This window comes from Lepidochelys kempii, chromosome 1 (assembly GCF_965140285.1).
Source record: "Lepidochelys kempii isolate rLepKem1 chromosome 1, rLepKem1.hap1, whole genome shotgun sequence".
Classification (NCBI taxonomy): Eukaryota; Metazoa; Chordata; order Testudines; family Cheloniidae; genus Lepidochelys; species Lepidochelys kempii.
In genome coordinates this window covers 327,482,198-327,501,511 of record NC_136380.1, presented here as the reverse complement: position 1 = coordinate 327,501,511, position 19,314 = coordinate 327,482,198, and the positions used below count along the sequence as shown (strand labels likewise).

The 19,314-nt window shown below is 41.6% G+C and overlaps 1 protein-coding gene across 5 annotated transcripts in view; it reads left to right on the top strand.

Annotated features, from left to right (window-relative positions):
- The window catches only part of LHFPL3 (LHFPL tetraspan subfamily member 3), a 399,847-nt gene that overhangs the window by 128,831 nt on the left and 251,702 nt on the right, over window positions 1-19,314 (top strand). The gene's annotated exons all lie outside the window — the stretch shown is intronic.

Below are 19,314 nucleotides of genomic sequence, written 5' to 3'. Positions count from 1 at the left end.
AAACCTAATTATGCTGTTTATAACCTCTGAGGAGAAGGCAAAACAGGCCAGGCTGATGCAGTCTGTCTTGCTGGGGAATTCACGGTGTAGGCAACTGTGCAGCGTAGAAGTACCCTGGTCAAGAGAGAGAGATGCAAGTCTTTGCCCAAGAGAGGTGACAGCTGGGGAGCCAGAAGCCTGAAATCACAGAGGAGGAGTACAGGTGCAGTCACCCTGAACTGTGACAGGTGTGTCTAAATTAGTGAACTGAACTGTTTGGTAATTGAGCTGATGGGATAGTGGTGATATAAGAACAGTGTGTCCACACTAGACATACTGTTTGGGTCGAAGTTTTTTCCCCGCTTCCACTCGTGTTTTATTAAGCCATTGCAGTTTCACTGTCCTCTGGGTTACCTATCCTGCAGTTCTTGGCACAGCTTCCTTAAGCAGTGGCTTCTTCTGTGAGATTTCAAAGAGCTGTCAGGGAGCACAGGGAGTTGTGGGGAAAGTAGTTAGACTCCCATAATCCCCTTGGAAACTCCCATAAACTCTGAGAGCCAACACTTTTTCCTAAGCCTACTCTCAAGATGGTGACCAAAATGAACATTCAGCTCTTCTTACTCAGCAAGAAAGTTCTTTCATGGAACTTTTGAAAAGCAGTTTTGAGGCATCTGTGATGGCTGCAGTGAATGGCTAGGCAGTGCCCGTGAAGAGCCGGAGCCAGGAGTGGGTAGAGTTTATGCTACAGTGGTGGTGCACCCCCCACTCCTGGACAAGCCAGCTCCATGGGGTACTTGAGGATGTTTTCTGGGAGAATTTGCTCCAAACATGACAGGCAGTGTTTCTACCATAGCCCTCCCTCCCAGGTTATGTTAGGGGAGGACAGCTCTCAGTTTTTGCAAGGGCCACTCCATAGGAGCATTGCCAGTTGTGGGAACAATGGGAATGCACAAATTCAGTGTATCCTTGGACACAGGGGGATATTATCACTTAAGAAGTGGGTAGGGTGCCCTGCTCATGTCTTCTGCCTGGCTAGCACCATCCACTTTTTGGTCCATGCTGTCTTTCTATGAGCCCCCAAGAGAGCAGAGGTTGCAATCATTGTTTCTCACTGCACCCTTTCCTTGGCCCTCGTTTATGCTAACAGAACCTAGTCCATTAAAAAAGTGATTTTAGACAAACATTTGGAGTCTAATTTTTTAAAAGTTAGATGTGCAATTAAACTACTAATAAACTACTAATTTATGGATGCATCTACCATGATTATCAGGTGTTTGTACACACAGATGAACTGTTACAAAACAAGTTGGCCATAAGTGTGTTCATTTTCTTTTTTGTAATCACAAGTGTAGCTTAGACATGCAATTGCACATGCAAAGAAGGGCAAAAAGTTTTTGAAAGTCAGTCTCTTATATGGTTCCTTTCTGATGTAATCTGCCCGCTTTGACTTCTCACTCTCCCTCTCACAATGGTCACCTTCTGCATCCACCACACCATACTGTGCATCACCTTCATTCACTCTTGATACATTACCTGACCAAACTAAGTAAGTTTACTTGATAGTGCTACTCACAGACTTCTGCCCGGTCACTTTCTGTATCCACTGGGCAATGCTGTACATCATTCAGTGACAAATTTGGTAGCTGACTCAAATGCAGAGCTCTCAGAACAATTTAGATTTCTTTTACTGCTTGACTATATGGCAAGTGTGCAACAAGCCAGGCTGTGAATCTTCAGCACACCAGCCTGCTACCTACTAATTTGCCTTGTGGACATGGCTGCTGTGCAGTAAAAGTCCCAGTGTGCAGTTTGACATTAAGCTGCACTCAGAGACTTTTATTGCACTGTAACAGTGTTCACAGAGCAAGTCAGTAAGTGTAAGCTAGTGCTCTGTAGATTCACAGTCTTGCTAGCTGTTCACTAATTCACTATGTAGACAAGTATTTTAGGCTCTTTTTCAACATAAATATATCATATTTACCGTGGCCTAAATGGCAAATATCCATCTTGAAAAATGATTGTGTAAGCACCAAAGCAGTTCAGTTATTAGGTGTTGTGCATTACTATGTGGCTGTGTTACTCTGTGTTTGTTGTAATATTATGGCAATAACCTCACATACTACATAGTAACTATTCCAGAATGTGCTGTAAGAATTACGATATTATAGCAGAGTCCTGACATAATAGGCATTGGTACCATTGTGAAAAGGAAAAAAAATCTATATTTAACCTCTAGTAGCATGCAATTCAAAAATTGCAATTTTGTCCTGTCTAGCCTGCATTTTATACATTTACCTTGCTTTTATCCTTCAATGACCATTCAAGAGAAACACAAAGATCCCATGTTATCATTGTTGCTGCTTTATCTTGGCAAATGGTGCACAATATTTCCTGCAGACTTGCTAATGTTGCCATTTCCAATTACTCCCACTCTTACCACATTTACAGTACTAACTTGCTGTCTATTGATACTCATTATGCAGTGTTCCTTTAATAGAAAGCTATTCTTGGGAGCCAAAGAAGCCTTGTGTATAGTACATAAGGTGGGAGTCTAGAATAGCCCGTTTCAGGAATGAAACAGCAGGAAAGCCCAGCCATTATTCCACAGTAAATCTAGAGCTGTGCGAATAACTGAGTGGTTTGATGGCTGAATTGAAAAAAAGGGGAGGGCCAGATTGTTTTGGGTCAATCCAAAATGAAATAAAAAAAAACTTTGATAAAATAAAAAAGTCCAAAATTGTTTCAGTTGAATGAAATATTTTGTTTGTGGGGGGTTGTTTGCTTGTTTTTGTTTTGTTCTTTATATAAAATTGAAGCAATTTCAGATTTACTAAGGTGCCATCTCAGGAATGTTTTATTTTTCACTGTGTGTGTGTGTGTGTGTGTGTGTGTGTGAGTGTGTGAGAGTGAGTGTGTGTGAGAGGGAGGTCACTATCTTGCTGGTATGGGCTGAGTGGAATAAGGATGGAATGGTTGGTCAGGAATGAGTCTAAAAACAAAGGATGGATAAAGGAATTAAGTTCTTTGGGGGCATGGATTGTATTTCGCCATGTGCTTGTACAGCATTTAGTGCCACAGGGCTCCAGGCTTAATTGAAGGCCTTCAGAGGTCTCCACTCTACAAACGAAAATGGTAGAGAGAGGTGTCCTTTGCTCTGACTCTTTGGGGTAAGTTTTCAAAGCTGTGCTAAGTGACTTAGCAGGGTGGCTCCCACTGAGATGAAAGTGTGTGCTTCATGCTATAACTGGGATTCAAACAATGGCCTGCATGACTGAGCAGGATGCTTGTGTCAATAAAGCAGTGTCACAGCATATTAGAGCATTGTGTAGCAGTTTCATGCCAAGCTCCAATCACACAGTCTTTTTGCATTCAAGACAAATCACAGTAGTTTTCTGAAAATATTGTCATTTGGGCTTGAGAGCCAGCTGTTCTCTCGCCAGCCCAGCAAGGTTCAGCAAATGATTGGCCAAGTTCATCACAGCTGCCTGGCTCTGGGCACTCTATTGTTTAAACGACAGCCTTTTCCCTGCAGTGCTCTCAGCCTTCCTAGAGGATAATCTCTAGGTCAGTTCACTGGCTCTGGCTAAGCCCCAAGAATCCACCTCTTCTTGGGTAGTTAAAGTCCAATAGACAGTCTTCTGTCCCAGACCCATGTCAGGTGCACAACAGTCCCTTCTTCTTCACCTTCATATGAGGGGTCACCTCACCAGGGGGAAATATAGGGAGAACGCACCCTCTTCTATGGGTTCCTAGTTTGGGATCCCTAAAGAATTGGACAGTCTGCCCCATAACCAAACCAAAAAACCTCACTCTTTTCCAGATAATCTTTTTATACTTCCAGCCTACGTGGCTTACCTCCTGCACTTTGAAGAGCACTGACTCATAGGACTCTTCTACCCTTTCTGATTGACTATTCCTCTTTAAGGACTCTCCCAGCATCCACCAGGATCTCCAGCAGCAGCAAACCATTCCTGGTGTTGTCTTTTGTCCCTGCTACAGAACACCCTTCTTTGGCCTCACCTCTTTTTAAGAACAGGAACAGTGTTTGCCTTCTTCAGTCTTTTTTGACCTCATCTGTCCTCCAGGAATTCTCAAAGATAATTGTGAATGGTTCTAATATTGCTGCAGCTAGTGCCTTAAGTACTCTACAATGAATTTCATGAGGCCCTGACAACTCAAATACAACTAACTTATCTAAATATCCTTTAACCTGTTCTTTCCTTATTTTTTTGTTATTGTTAAGAATATTTGTGTTGAGTATCTGGTCACCACTAACCTTTTTAGTGAAGAGTGAAGCAAAATAGGCATTGAACACCTCAGATTTCTTTATGCCATCGGTTATTAGCTCTCTTTCCCCGCAAAGTCAAGGACCTATACTTTCCTTCATTTTTCTCTTGCTCCTAATGTATTTTAAGACCTCTTCTTATTTCCTTTTATGTCCCTTGCCAGGTGTATCTCATTTTGTGCCTTAGCCTTTCTGATTTTGTTCCTACATGCTTGTGCTATTTTTTGTACTCCTCCTTAGTAATTTGTCCAGGCTTCCACTTTTTGTTGGATTCCTTTTTTTATTCTCAGGTCATTAAAGAGCTCCTGATGCAATCATATTCCCTCTTACTGTTCTTCTTATCTTTGCTTTGCATCTGGATGGTTTGCAGTTATGTCTTTAATATTGTGTCCTTGAGAAACTGCCAGCTTTCCTGAACTTCTTTTTCCCTTAGATTTTCTTCCCATGGGACCTTATCTGCCAATTCTCTGAGTTTGTTAAAGTCTGCTTTTTTGAAGTCCGTTGTCCTTATTCTGCTGTTTTCACTCCTTCCTTTCCTTAGCATCATGAAATTAATCATTGCCCTCAGATTTGTTACTAATTTTTGCCTGTTGGTCAGAATCAACTCTGTGTGTGTGTGTTAGAAAACATGTCTGGTCGTCTTTGGAGTTTTCAACATTTTATTGGGCATAGAACCCATAATTAAGAAAATTATCAGATTTTTTTGTTTTGTATTGTTTTTCTATTGGATAATTCTGAAATGACTTGGATATCAAGCTTGACATACACGTAAACCTCCTATGGATCTATAAACAGGGGTGCTGGAACAATTTTTATAGTTAGGGTGCTGAAAGCCATTAAACCAAACTATAAACCCTGTCTATAATGGAAACCACTTCAAGCCAGGTGGTGCTGCAGCACTCTCTGCACCCCTACTTCCAGCACCTATGTCTATAAGGTTACTTAACATATCCATTGCTGTGGTACCTGAGTGCCAATCAGGAATAAATGATCTGGAGGATGGTGTGGATTACACTCTCAGCAAATTTGCGGATGATACTAAACTGGGAGGAGTGGTAGATACGCTGGAGGGGAGGGATAGGATACAGAAGGACCTAGACCAATTGGAAGATTGGGCCAAAAGGAATCTGATGAGGTTCAATAAGGATAAGTGCAGGGTCCTGCACTTAGGACGGAAGAACCCAATGCACAGCTACAGACTAGGGACCGAATGGCTAGGCAGCAGTTCTGCGGAAAAGGACCTAGGGGTGACAGTGGACGAGAAGCTGGATATGAGTCAGCAGTGTGCCCTTGTTGCCAAGAAGGCCAATGGCATTTTGGGATGTATAAGTAGGGGCATAGCGAGCAGATCGAGGGACGTGATCGTTCCCCTCTATTCGACATTGGTGAGGCCTCATCTGGAGTAGTGTGTCCAGTTTTGGGCCCCACACTTCAAGAAGGATGTGGATAAATTGGAGAGAGTCCAGCGAAGGGCAACAAAAATGATTAGGGGACTGGAACACATGAGTTATGAGGAGAGGCTGAGGGAGCTGGGATTGTTTAGCCTGCAGAAGAGAAGAATGAGGGGGGATTTGATAGCTGCTTTCAACTACCTGAAAGGGGGTTCCAAAGAGGATGGCTCTAGACTGTTCTCAATGGTAGCAGATGACAGAACGAGGAGTAATGGTCTCAAGTTGCAGTGGGGGAGGTTTAGATTGGATATTAGGAAAAACTTTTTCACTAAGAGGGTGGTGAAACACTGGAATGCGTTACCTAGGGAGGTGGTAGAATCTCCTTCCTTAGAGGTTTTTAAGGTCAGGCTTGACAAAGCCCTGGCTGGGATGATTTAACTGGGAATTGGTCCTGCTTTGAGCAGGGGGTTGGACTAGATGACCTTCTGGGGTCCCTTCCAACCCTGATATTCTATGATTCTATGATTCTATGATTCAAAGGATCATATATACACGGCCATCCATTTGCTCACAGACAATAGTGGTTTGTGTGTTCTCAGACTGAGGGCAGTACATGGCACTAAGTATCTTGTAGCAAGTTTATATACTCTCTAAATTGTTTGGATCTTTTACTCAGCAAGTGTTATTTGACAAGCCCCTTTTGTTGCAAAGATAACCCCGCTTAACTTTCCAATTTGTGAAATTCTTTTTTAAAAAGATGGTTGTATCAGCATTAATGAATCTAATTTAATTTGATTTTAAAAGTTAAACAGGTTTGTCCCTGTTACATCAGTGCCTGGCTATCTAGATTACCCAATGCGTTGAGTCGTTACTGCTCTCTGTCCTTCAACACCTCTTTTCTTCTGATTTTAATATTTCCTCTTTGTCTTATGAAGTGAGCTGTAGCTCACGAAAGCGTATGCTCAAATAAATTTGTTAGTCTCTCAAGTGCCACAAGTACTCCTTTTCTTTTTGTGGCTACAGACTAACACGGCTGCTACTCTGAAACCTTTGTTTTATTTGTCACTATTGTTCTACTCAGCTGGAACTTAAACTCTTAGCTTTTTTCCCCCTCTCAAGTTAGGGGCTAATGTTGTTTTTGAAAGTTTCAGCCTCTAGCCAAAACCTTGGCTTCAGGGCTTCAATGGGACTGCTCCTAACAGAAAGTGGAAATTGTCCTTCCACTTGCTAAGTAACCCTGCTAGTTCTGGATGGAAAAGTCCCTTCATCAGTTTCTTGCTGGGAATAATTCCTCACAAGTAAGGATAAACCTTCATTTGATGTTTACCTTTCTGCATTCTCCATTGTGCCCGGGAGCTTAGTGCTGTGTATATATTCTTGCCAGACCACATTTATGATGTAACTGAAGGGTTCATGTAGCGTTCATGCACCTGGAAACAGTCAGGGCACACCCTGACTGTTGTGTAGGAGCAATGCACACATTGCTCTGTTCTGTCCAAGGACATGGACCATGAAAACATGGACCATCTGGGAAGTCAAAATAAGGACATCAGCCGTGGGAAGCTTCCTCGGCCGAAGCTTAAGGCCTGAGAATAAAGATTGTAGTAGATAGAGGCTAGTAAATAGGAATATTAATCAAAGTCATATTATTTCCTTTGCTGATGCCTTTTGCGGTCGGTTGGGGTATGTGATGCGCAGGGGGGACAGAAATAAAAGAGGTGGAAAAGCTGACAGGGGCGATCCCATCAGCAGACCAGCCTGCTTGCTTGCCTAAAGCCGTGTCCTGTCTTGTATTGAACCGCCACATGTAACAGAAAATATATTTATTTGTATTTAGAGCTTACATATTGAACTGTAATACAGTTGGTAAGCTGAGCACTTGCAGCTGTTTCCTGGTGATCAAGGATGGTGAAAAATGTACCCCAGCAAAAATTACTGGTATTAATCATTTAGGTAGTGTTGTCAATTGAAAGGGTGATTTCAGCAATATCCTAAACTCCATCACTTGTACGAATTTATGTGGCAGGGTTGAAAGGGGATGATCCTTTATAGCTCTTTCCCTCCATTCCTTTCTCCATTTTAAAAAGATCGGTTACACTTGTATTTTTGTTCATTTTAAAAAGAACACAAATAATTTTAGACCAAAAGCTACAGTTTGTAATTCTGAGGTTAAGATTTTAACCCACTGTGACAGGTTCAGTTGCAGAGACCCCCTTGGGACTGTTACCTGATGTGCTGAGACTACCTCTGAGCCCATTTTCTCTGCTAGTTTGGATCTCCAGAACCCTGCTTTGTTGAGCCAGACACACAAGCCTGCTGCAACACAGACCCAGGGTCTGAACCACTCCCCCAAAGCTGCAGACTTAACTGAAAACAGCTTAGCAAGTGCTCCAGTCTCCAGCACCCAGACACCCAGCTCCCAATGGGATCCAAACCTCAAATAAATCCGTTTTCCTCTGTATAAAGCTTATCTGGGGTAAACTCATAAATTGTTCACCCTCTATAACACTGATAGAGAGAGATGCACAGCTGTTTGCTCCCCCCAGGTATTAATCACTTACTCTGGGTTTATCAATAAACAAAAGTGATTTTATTAAGTATAAAAAGTAGGATTTAAGTGGTTCCAAGTAATAACAGACAGGACAAAGTACGTTACCAAGTAAAATAAAGCAAAAACACACAAGTCTAAGCCTAATACATTAAGAAACTGAACATAGATAAATCTCAGCCTCAGAGATGTTCCAATAAACTCCTTTCACAGACTAGACTCTTTCTTATTCTGGGCCCAATCTTTTCCCCTGGTACAGTTCTTGTTAGTTTCAGCTTAGGTGATAACTAGGGGATTTCTCATGACTGCAGCCCCCTTTTTTCTGTTCCACCCCCTTTTATAGCTTTGGCCCAAGGCGGGAATCCTTTGTCTTTCTGGGTTCCCACCCGTCCTTCTAAATGGTAAAGCACCAGGTTTAAGATGGATTCCAGTATCAGGTGACATGGTCACATGTCACTGTAAGACCTCATTCTTTATTACCCACAGGCTGGCCCCCAGGTACACAAGAAGGCTTGCAGATAAATAAACCATCTACAGCCAATTGTTTTAGTCAATGGGTGCCATCGAGATTCTAAACCACCATTAATGGCCCATACTTTGCATAATTACAATAGGACCTCAGAGTTAACTTCATATTTCTAGTTTTAGATACAAGAATGATACATACATACAAATAGGATGAACATACTCAGTAGATTATATGCTTTGTAATGATACCTTACAAGAGACCTTTTGCATAAAGCATATTCTGGTTAGATTATATTCACATTCCAAGCATATTGTCATAAAGCATATGGAGTGCAACGTCACACCCACATGTCATGAAATCCAGCCACTTTGAGCTTCTCATGTGTATGCATTGCAATAGTGCTACCAGTGATGGGTGATGGGACAACGTGCTATGCTGACCCTGAGGAATAAAAATCTTGCGATGTCAGATCAGAATTTCATGCCCAACATGCTGTACAGTGGATTGAAGTTCACCTCTATCTTTATGTACTGAGATTTTTAAAATGCACCTCAAAATGCCCTGTAGGAACTTATACAATTAGTGAAGAGTTTTATTTGCATATAACATTTTACTCGACCTCAGTTAAAGAAGTCAGCTGGCTCTGGATAATATCCTTTCCTCACCTCCCAAAAAAGAACCAAGAATCAGCCTAAATCATCACTTAAGCAGGATCAAGATCTCTGAAGCCATTGAGGGAGGAGGGGATGTGCTGAAATAAGTGTATTGAAGTGTAATTAAATCTGTAAAGTGCTTTTAAAAATGGCCTTATGGGATTCTATGTTTGTTTGTGTCTTGATGACTCTGTATTAAATTTGATCGTTGTGCAATTAAAAACATTTCTTTCTTGAGTGCCATTGCCACAGACTCATCCTGGGTTATGAATCATGCTCACTTTCTGACTCAGTCATCATCAATTCTGAGTTGATTGATGTGCAAGCCACAATAGATCCAGCTCATTCTCCAATACAATAAGAACTGGGTTAGACCAATGGTCAGTTTAGCCCAGGGTCCTGACTTCTGACACTGTCCAGGATGAATGAGGGAATAAACAGAACAGGGCAATCTTATGTGATCCAACCCCTGTCATCCAGTCCCAGCTTTTGGCATTTAGAGATTTGAGGAAAACCAGAGCATGGGGTTGCATCCCTGACCGTCTTTCCTAATAGCTATTGAGGATCTCTCCTTTATGAACTTATTTCATTCTTTTTTGAACTCAGTTATACTTTTGGCCTTCACAGCATCTCATGGCAACAAGTTCCACAGGTTGAATGCATTTTGTGAAGAAGTACTTCCTTATGTTTGTCTCAGACCAGCTGCCTATGAATGTCATTGGGTGACCCTTGATTTGTGTGTTATGTGAAGGGATAAATAACACTTTCCTATTCACTTTCTCCTTACTATTCATGACCTCTATCATACGCCCTCCCTTAGCTGTCTCTTTTCTAAGCTGTACAGCCTGTGACGGAATGCACCACTGTATTCATACCCTACACACTATTGTAATAACTGTTGTACAAAATATGCCTTGTCATTTGAAAACTAATAATTTGCTGGTCAATAATATCAACATTATATGTAAAGTTATGAACATAAGCTGAAATCATGACTGAAGTGTGTTTGCCAGACAAGTCTGGGGAATGGGTACCTGTTTCTCCAAGACAAAGGACAAGCTGATGCCCCAGCCAGATTTCATCAAAGCTGATGGGCCCTCACCTATCAAGTGGTCATTCTTTGGCAAGGAAGAGGGGCATGAACAACCAGATCTGGTCTTAGCAAAGAGCAGCATGAAACTTTTCCTGCACCAGGTGCCAAGTGTCCTTGCTCTCAGCTGGGAAGAACTTTATTTAGGAGTCACTCTCAGGAAAATGTATTTCAAAAGGTGACTGAATTATAAAAGGTTTCAGAGTAACAGCCGTGTTAGTCTGTATTCGCAAAAAGAAAAGGAGTACTTGTGGCACCTTAGAGACTAACCAATTTATTTGAGCATAAGCTTTTGTGAGCTACAGCTCACTTCATCGGATGCATACTGTGGAAAATACAGCAGATGTTTTTATACACACAAACCATGAAAAAATGGGTATTTATCACTACAAAAGGTTTTCTCTCCCCCCACCTCACTGTCCTGCTGATAGCTCATCTAAAGCGATCACTCTCCTTACAATGTGTATGATAATCAAGGTGGGCCATTTCCAGCACAAATCCAGGGTTTAACAAGAACGTCAGAGGAACGGGGGGCGGGGTAGGAAAAAACAAGGGGAAATAGGTTACCTTGCATAATGACTTAGCCACTCCCAGTCTCTATTCAAGCCTAAGTTTATTGTATCCAATTTGCAAATGAATTCCAATTCAGCAGTCTCTCGCTGGAGTCTGGTTTTGAAGTTTTTCTGTTGTAATATTGCAACTTTCATGTCTGTAATCGCGTGACCAGAGAGATTGAAGTGTTCTCCGGCTGGTTTATGAATGGTATAATTAATGACATCTGATTTGTGTCAATTTATTCTTTTACGTAGAGACTGTTCAGTTTGACCAATGTACACGGCAGAGGGGCATTGCTGGCACATGATGGCATATATCACATTGGTAGATTTGCAGGTGAACGAGCCTCTGAAAGCCTCCAGCTTTCACCCTGACCACACCACACGATCCATTGTCTACAGCCAAGCTCTGCGATACAACCGCATTTGCTCCAACCCCTCAGACAAAGACAAACACCTACAAGATCTCTGTCAAGCATTCTTACAACTACAATACCCACCTGCTGAAGTGAAGAAACAGATTGATAGAGCCAGAAGAGTTCCCAGAAGTCACCTACTACAGGACAGGCCTAACAAAGAAAATAACAGAACGCCACTAGCCGTCACCTTCAGCTCCCAACTAAAATCCCTCCAACGCATTATCAAGGATCTACAACCTATCCTGAAGGATGACCCAACACTCTCACAAATCTTGGGAGACAGACCAGTCCTTGCCTACAGACAGCCCCCCAACCTGAAGCGAATACTCACCAGCAACCACATACCACACAACAGAATCACTAACCCAGGAACCTATCCTTGCAACAAAGCCCGTTGCCAACTGTGCCCACATATCTATTCAGGGGACACCATCACAGGGCCTAATAACATCAGCCACACTATCAGAGGCTCGTTCACCTGCACATCCACCAATGTGATATATGCCATCATGTGCCAGCAATGCCCCTCTGCCATGTACATTGGTCAAACTGGACAGTCTCTACGTCAAAGAATAAATGGACACAAATCAGATGTCAAGAATTATAACATTCATAAACCAGTCGGAGAACACTTCAATCTCTCTGGTCAAGCGATTACAGACATGAAAGTTGCGATATTACAACAGAAAAACTTCAAAACCAGACTCCAGCGAGAGACTGTTGAATTGGAATTCATTTGCAAATCGGATACAATTAACTTAGGCTTGAATAGAGACTGGGAGTAGCTAAGTCATTATGCAAGGTAACCTATTTCCCCTTGTTTTTTCCTACTCATTCCCCCCCCCCCCCGCCCGTTCCTCAGACGTTCTTGTTAAACCCTGGATTTGTGCTGGAAATGGCCCACCTTGATTATCACACACATTGTAAGGAGAGTGATCACTTTAGATAAGCTATTACCAATAGGAGAGTGGGTTTGTGTGGGGGTGCGGGGGGTGAGAAAACCTAGATTTGTGCTGAAAATGGCCCACCTTGATTATCATACGTATTGTAAGGAGAGTGATCACTTTAGATAAGCTATTACCAACAGGAGAGTGGGTTTGTTTTGGGGAGGGGGTGAGAAAACCTGGATTTGTGCTGGAAATGGCCCACCTTGATTATCATACACATTGTAAGGAGAGTGATCACTTTAGATAAGCTATTACCAGCAGGAGAGTGAGGTGGGGGGAGAGAAAACATTTTGTAGTGATAAACACCCATTTTTTCATGATTTGTGTGTATAAAAACATCTTCTATATTTTCCACAGTATGCATCCGATGAAGTGAACTGTAGCTCACGAAAGCTTATGCTCAAATAAATTGGTCAGTCTCTAAGTTGCCACAAGTACTCCTTGAATTATAAAAGTAAGGGGGCAAAACACCCCAAGTTATGTCTCTCTATCCATCTCTTTTCACCTAAGAAGACAAAAGAAAGAGCCATTGGACTTTGGAAGCAGATCCTGGCCTGAGAGTTCAGTCAGCAATGTACTGAAAATGTGTAGTAAGGGAATTTATTTTGAACCAAGTCTAGTTTGTTAAGTTTAGAAAGCATTTTATCTTTATTTTTCTTGTAACTGTTTCTGACTTTAACGCTTCATTACTTGTACTCACTTAACATGTATCTCCTTGTAAGTAAATAAGCTTGTTTTATTCTTTAATTAAAACTAATCCAGTGTTGTGAATTGTTGGAGTAACTCCATTTAAGGCAGCAGACTGTTGTATGTTGATCCCCTTAGAGGGGCAATGGACCTAATATGTCTGGACTGTTGAGGAGGGGGCTGGACAGTGCAGAACACATTTTGGGGGAAAATCTGGGATTGGAAGTGTGTTGAGGTCATCCTGCAAGTAGTAACCAAGATTGCTGGAAGCCAGAATGTGGCTGACATTTGCTGACAGGCTGCTGGGGTCAGAGCTGCTGGACCAGGGTTGTGGCTATGCACCCGAGACTCTGGGTGGGACCTATATGCTGTTTGTCAGGAGCCCAGGTTGGGAGCTACAGTAGCAAAGCATTGTGAGGTCAGGGCAAGTTGTGACACAGCCCCTCACTGGACTGGATTGCACCCTGGTCTGTCATACAGAGTAGTTTTTTTAATCTCTCTTCACATGGAAGCTGTTCCATATCCCAGTCATTTTCGCTGCCCTTCTCTGCACCTTTTCTAATTCTAATATATCTTTTGTAAGTTAGGGCAAGCAGAACTGCATGAAGTATTCAAGGTATGGGCATACCATGGATTTATAGAGTGTCATTATGATACTATCTGTTTCATTATCTATCCCTTTCTTATGGTTGCTAACATTCTGTTAATTTTTTTGAGTGCTGCTGCACACTGAGCAGAGGTTTTCAGAGAACTATCCACACTGACTCCAAGATCTTTCTTGAGTGGTAACAGCTAATGTAGATCCCATCATTTTGCATGTGCGGGTGGGATTATATTTTCCAATGTCCATTACTTTGTATTTATCAACCTTGAATTTCATCTGCCATTTTGTTGCCCAGTCATCTAGTTTCAGGAGATCCCTCTGTATTTCTTCTCAATCAGGTTTGGACATAACTATCTGGAGTAATTTTGCATCATCTGCAGATTTTGCCACCTCACTGTTTACTCCCTTTTCCAGCTCATTTATAAATATGTTGAACAGCACAGGTCCCAGTACAAATCCGTGGGGGACCTGTTGTGACAGTTGGGCCTACAAATTTACGCAAACTGTGAGCTCAACTGTATAAACCATGTAAAAGTTCATAAGATATTACAATGACCTGTAATAACAAATTTTGATGGGAAAAGGTAGGAAAGGGAGATCGAATAACTGAATTATTCTAAACGAGATGGCTAAAAGTTGATATGATTCAAGGACTGTGTTGAAATTATGCTCGTTAAAAACAGGAGACTTGGAATCGGAATTTAATGAGCCAAAATTTATATGTTTGGTATTAGGCCTACTTGGTGGACAAAATAATAAAGGGATCCCTTTTAGTGGCCTTAAAAGAAAGCGATTTTGTGGGGCAAGTACGGACAAGAATAAAAAGAAAAACAGAGAAGAACAGACAGAGATTACTGGAGCAAGCTTCACCATCAGGGCTTCCACTCCACAGTCTCATGGCAACCCAGACCTTTTTTGTCCTAATCTTGAAGGATGCCCTAACCAAACTGGGCCAGAGAGCGGGATCCAGATGACATCACCATCTGTACCACCTCCAGCTGAATCCTGAACAACACCTGGGAAGACAGTTATTACCACCATTGGTACTATCCAAGAGACTATCAAACAAGGGAGCTTTTCCTTGTAAGACTGGACTTTAACAACAATAACAGCAGTGACACTTCAGCCCATCTCAACTAACTTCTTTTCTTTTCCCCAAAAGGACAGTTATTACCATTTTTGATATCATCTAATACAGTGCTTCTCAAGCTATCTGATGTGGGGGACTGGCAATTTTTTTTCCAATGTGCAGACCGGCAGCCGATGAGTAGCACTGATCTAATAGACTGTCAAATAACGGGCTGTTTTCCTTTCCTCTCTCCAGCTAAAAGGAAGGGGAGGGAACGGATGTTAAAATGAAATCCTTATTTAATAATTTACATTTAAAATACTTTAACTGTTTTTCCTTCCTTTCTGTACCTAATAAAAGGTTAAAAGGATTTTAAATGGTGTGTTTGCCAGGGTGCTAAGCAAGCAGATGTCCCTGTGTACCAAGCCCTGGACCTTGTTTAATGTTAGACGGTGACTGAGTTACGTTAACATGTTAGCCCATTTATTTAATCTAAATTAATACAACAGACCCTGCTATTTATCTCTCTCCATTGTGAAAACTGACCATTTATTCCTACATTTTGTTTCCTATCTTTTAACCAGTTACTGATCAATGAGAAGACATTCCCTCTTATCCCTTGACTGCGTACTTTCTTTAAGAGCCTTTGTTCAGGGAACTTGTCAAAGGCTTTCTGAAAGTCCAGGTGCACTATATGAACTGGATCACTCTTGTCCACATGTTTGTTGACACCCTCAAAGAATTCTAATAGGTTGGTGAGTCATGATTACCCTTTTCAAAAACCATGTTGATTCTTCCCCAACATATTGTGTCCACCTTTGTGTCTGATGATTCTGTTCTTTACTGTAGTTTCAACTAATTTGCCTGGTACTGAAATTAGGCTTACCAACCAGTAATTGCCAGGATTGCTTCTGGAGCCTTATTTTAAAAAAATGGTGTTACATTAGCTATCCTCCAGTCATCTGGTACAGAGCCTTATTTAAGCAATAGGTTATTTACTACAGTTAATAGTTCTGCAGTTTCATATTTGAGTTTCTTCAGAACTCTTGGGTGAATACCCTCTGGTCCTGGGGACCTACTACAGTTTAATTTATCAATTTGTTCCTAACTCTTCTCTACTGAACTTCAGTCTGGGACAGTTCTTCAGATTTGTCACCTACAAAAGAATGGCTCAGGTGTGGGGATTTCCCCCACATCTTCTACGAGAAGACTCATGCAGAGAATTCATTTTACGTCTCTGCAATGGCCTTGTCTTCCTTGAGTGCTTCTTTAGCACCTTGATCATTCAGTTGCCCCATGGAGTGTTTAGCCAACTTCCTGTTTCTGATGTACTTAAAAAAAAATTGCTGTTAGCTTTTGTGTCAGCATCCCTCTTGGATAGCTGTAGTCACACCGCTGATGGTGCTGAGTACCATGAGGAGAAGCTTTTCAAAATGCAAAGAGATGAGCCAAATTCTGAAGCTTTAGTCATGTTTTTACTCACTAATTACCCAGGCAAAGTCCCTTTAACTTGAGTGAGAGTTTATCTAAGTAAGAGCCTCAGGATTTGGCTCAAGGGAGTTGAAAGCACTTTGTGGGATCAATTCCACATTCAGGAGTGCTATTATAGAGTTCTTACTAAACTTAGCCCTTACGGGCCAGATTTTTATAGGCATTTAAGTGCGTAAGTCTCTTTGAAATCAACGGGAGATAGGTCCCTAATACTTCCTAAGATACCTGGAGCTGTCATCTGCTGAATGTAGTATTCCCTCCTCTACAGAGGCTTGATCTTTCTCCTCTGAAGTCCATGGGAATTAGGGTTACTACAAGCAACACCTCCAGATATCTTTTAGGTATTCAGAGCTAGGTTTAATAAGAACACTGTTTCCATGATTTCAAAGACCATGTGTTGTGCTGAAAGTCTTTGGTGGAGCTTACCATTTGCTGGTGCAGAAGACAGACAACATCTCTTCATACTGATCTTAAAACTAGGTATGTTTAAACTTGTACTTGCCTTTTGCAAGAAACAGGATAACTAAGACTAAATTATTTTAAACCCATTATTCTCAGTGTCTCTAACTCTATTACACTTTGCCAGTGAAGAAAGCATTTTTGAGTAACATAAATCATCACTGGCCTGAGGAAATGGCTGCTCCCTGCATTGTTTTCCTATACACAAATTCATTCCTTGAACAAGTCCCATGTGCAAGATGGGTTGAAAACAGAAATGGCAGAGGTAAATACGAAGGTCTATACATTAATCAGAAAGCTTTTAAAAATTATTAAAACTTTCTGTGCTCTCAGTTAACTTACAAAAATTGTTTTAGAAGTACAGAACATATAAATTATATATATATATTTAAATTAGAGCGTAATTTTGGTTATTTATTGTATTCATTTACAAGCTCCTTGATATTGAAATGTAATTTTTATTCTAAAATCTTGAATGGCTTTTTCTTTGCTGTAAATATTTTATTATGTTCGTAATTATGTACATTCAGGGCTCTCAAATATACATATAAATGCTGTAATAAAGATGTAACCAATAAAAATATGAGTTTGCGGTTTTCATTTATTGTCTGGAGACCATATAAAATGCGACAATCTCCTGAGTTTTTCCTAATGCTGAATGCTAATTTCTGTTGCTGCAAAAACTTCATTAGTGAAAATAGATCAGTGTTGTTCTACTGGGAAATCTGGCAAAACACTGACATGGTGAAATATACTTCTCTTTGCTCAGGCCTTTAACCCAACAACGAAGTTACAGAATAGCCGTTTGCAGGCCTCTTGAAATCAATCCTTAATAGGATCACAAACAGGCCATTGCTTAATTAAAGGAGTAGAAGAGAGTCTAGGTCCTGTTTTAGTATACAGTGTCTAAGTCCTAACATTGAACCGAATGCAATTAATTAGATTTATGCATATGGCACTTAAATACCACCAGGATTGGTGCATTAGAAATACATGGATAGGATGTATAAGGAATTTAAATAATATTACCATCCTCTGAGGCCCATGGATTAGGAATTAGAGAAATGTATCTTTGCAGGAAGTTGTCAAAACAAGTGTCACATCATTAGGAATGGGTGACTGTTAGTGAAAACAGATTAGCATCATGTCCCAGTGCATCTCTCTATACAGCAGCAAAGATACAGCTATAGAGTGATTTGTTTGGTGCTGTACCTAGAAAGGCTAATGCCCTCATTGGTAACAACAGAAAAAGAAGATGGCAAGGCAGAGAACAAAAATAAAGGTGACTCCTCACCTCACATGAAACTGCCTCAGCAGGTTCCCACTGTGGTGGTCAGTTGCCCTGTTCTGTGAACCATAGACTCATTCACAGTAGCAAAAACCTTAGGGGATGCATGTGAACAATGCGTTCAAATGTTCTCAACTTGGTTATAAGAGACCCCATCCATCATCTTCACCTTGAAGTCTTTAAACCATGATTTGAGGACTTCAATAGCTCAGACATAGGTGAGAGGAACAGTCAGCATGGATTCACCAAGGGCAAGTCATGCCTGACTAATCTAATTGCCTTCTATGATGAGATAACTGGCTCTCTGGATAAAGGGAAAGCAGTGGACATGTTGTTCCTTGACTTTAGCAAAGCCTTTGACACTGTCTCCCACAGTATTCTTGCCAGCAAGTTAAAGAAGGTATGGGCTGGATGAATGGACTATAAGGTGGATAGAAAGCTGGCTAGATTGTCGGGCTCAACGGGTAGTGATCAATGGCTCCATGTCTAGTTGGCAGCCGGTATCAAGTGGAGTGTCCCAAGGGTCGGTCCTGGGGCCGGTTTTGTTCAATATCTTCATAAATGATCTGGAGGATGGTGTGGATTGCACCCTCAGCAAGTTTGCAGATGACACTAAACTGGGAGGAGAGGTAGATACGCTGGAGGGTAGGGATAGGATACAGAGGGACCTAGACAAATTGGAGGATTGGGCCAAAAGAAATCTGATGAGGTTCAACAAGGACAAGTGCAGAGTCCTGCACTTAGGATGGAAGAATCCAATGCACCGCTACAGACTAGGGACCGAATGGCTCGGCAGCAGTTCTGCAGAAAAGGACCTAGGGGTTACAGTGAACGAGAAGCTGGATATGAGTCAACAGTGTGCCCTTGTTGCCAAGAAGGCCAATGGCATTTTGGGATGTATAAGTAGGGGCATTGCTAGCAGACCGAGGGACGTGATCGTTCCCCTCTATTCGACACTGGTGAGGCCTCATCTGGAGTAGTGTGTCCAGTTTTGGGCCCCACACTACAAGAAGGATGTGGAAAAATTGGAAAGAGTCCAGCGGAGGGCAACAAAAATGATTAGGGGACTGAAACACATGAGTTATGAGGAGAGGCTGAGGGAACTGGGGATGTGTAGTCTACGGAAGAGAAGAATGAGGGTGGGTTTGATAGCTGCTTTCAACTACCTGAAAGGGGGTTCCAAAGAGTTCTAGGCTGTTCTCAGTGGTAGCAGATGGCAGAACAAGGAGTAATGATCTCAAGTTGCAGTGGGGGAGATTTAGGTTGGATATTAGGAAAAACTTTTTCACTAGGAGGGTGGTGAAACACTGGAATGGGTTACCTAGGGAGGTGGTGAAATCTCCTTCCTTAGAAGTTTTTAAGGTCAGGCTTGACAAAGCCC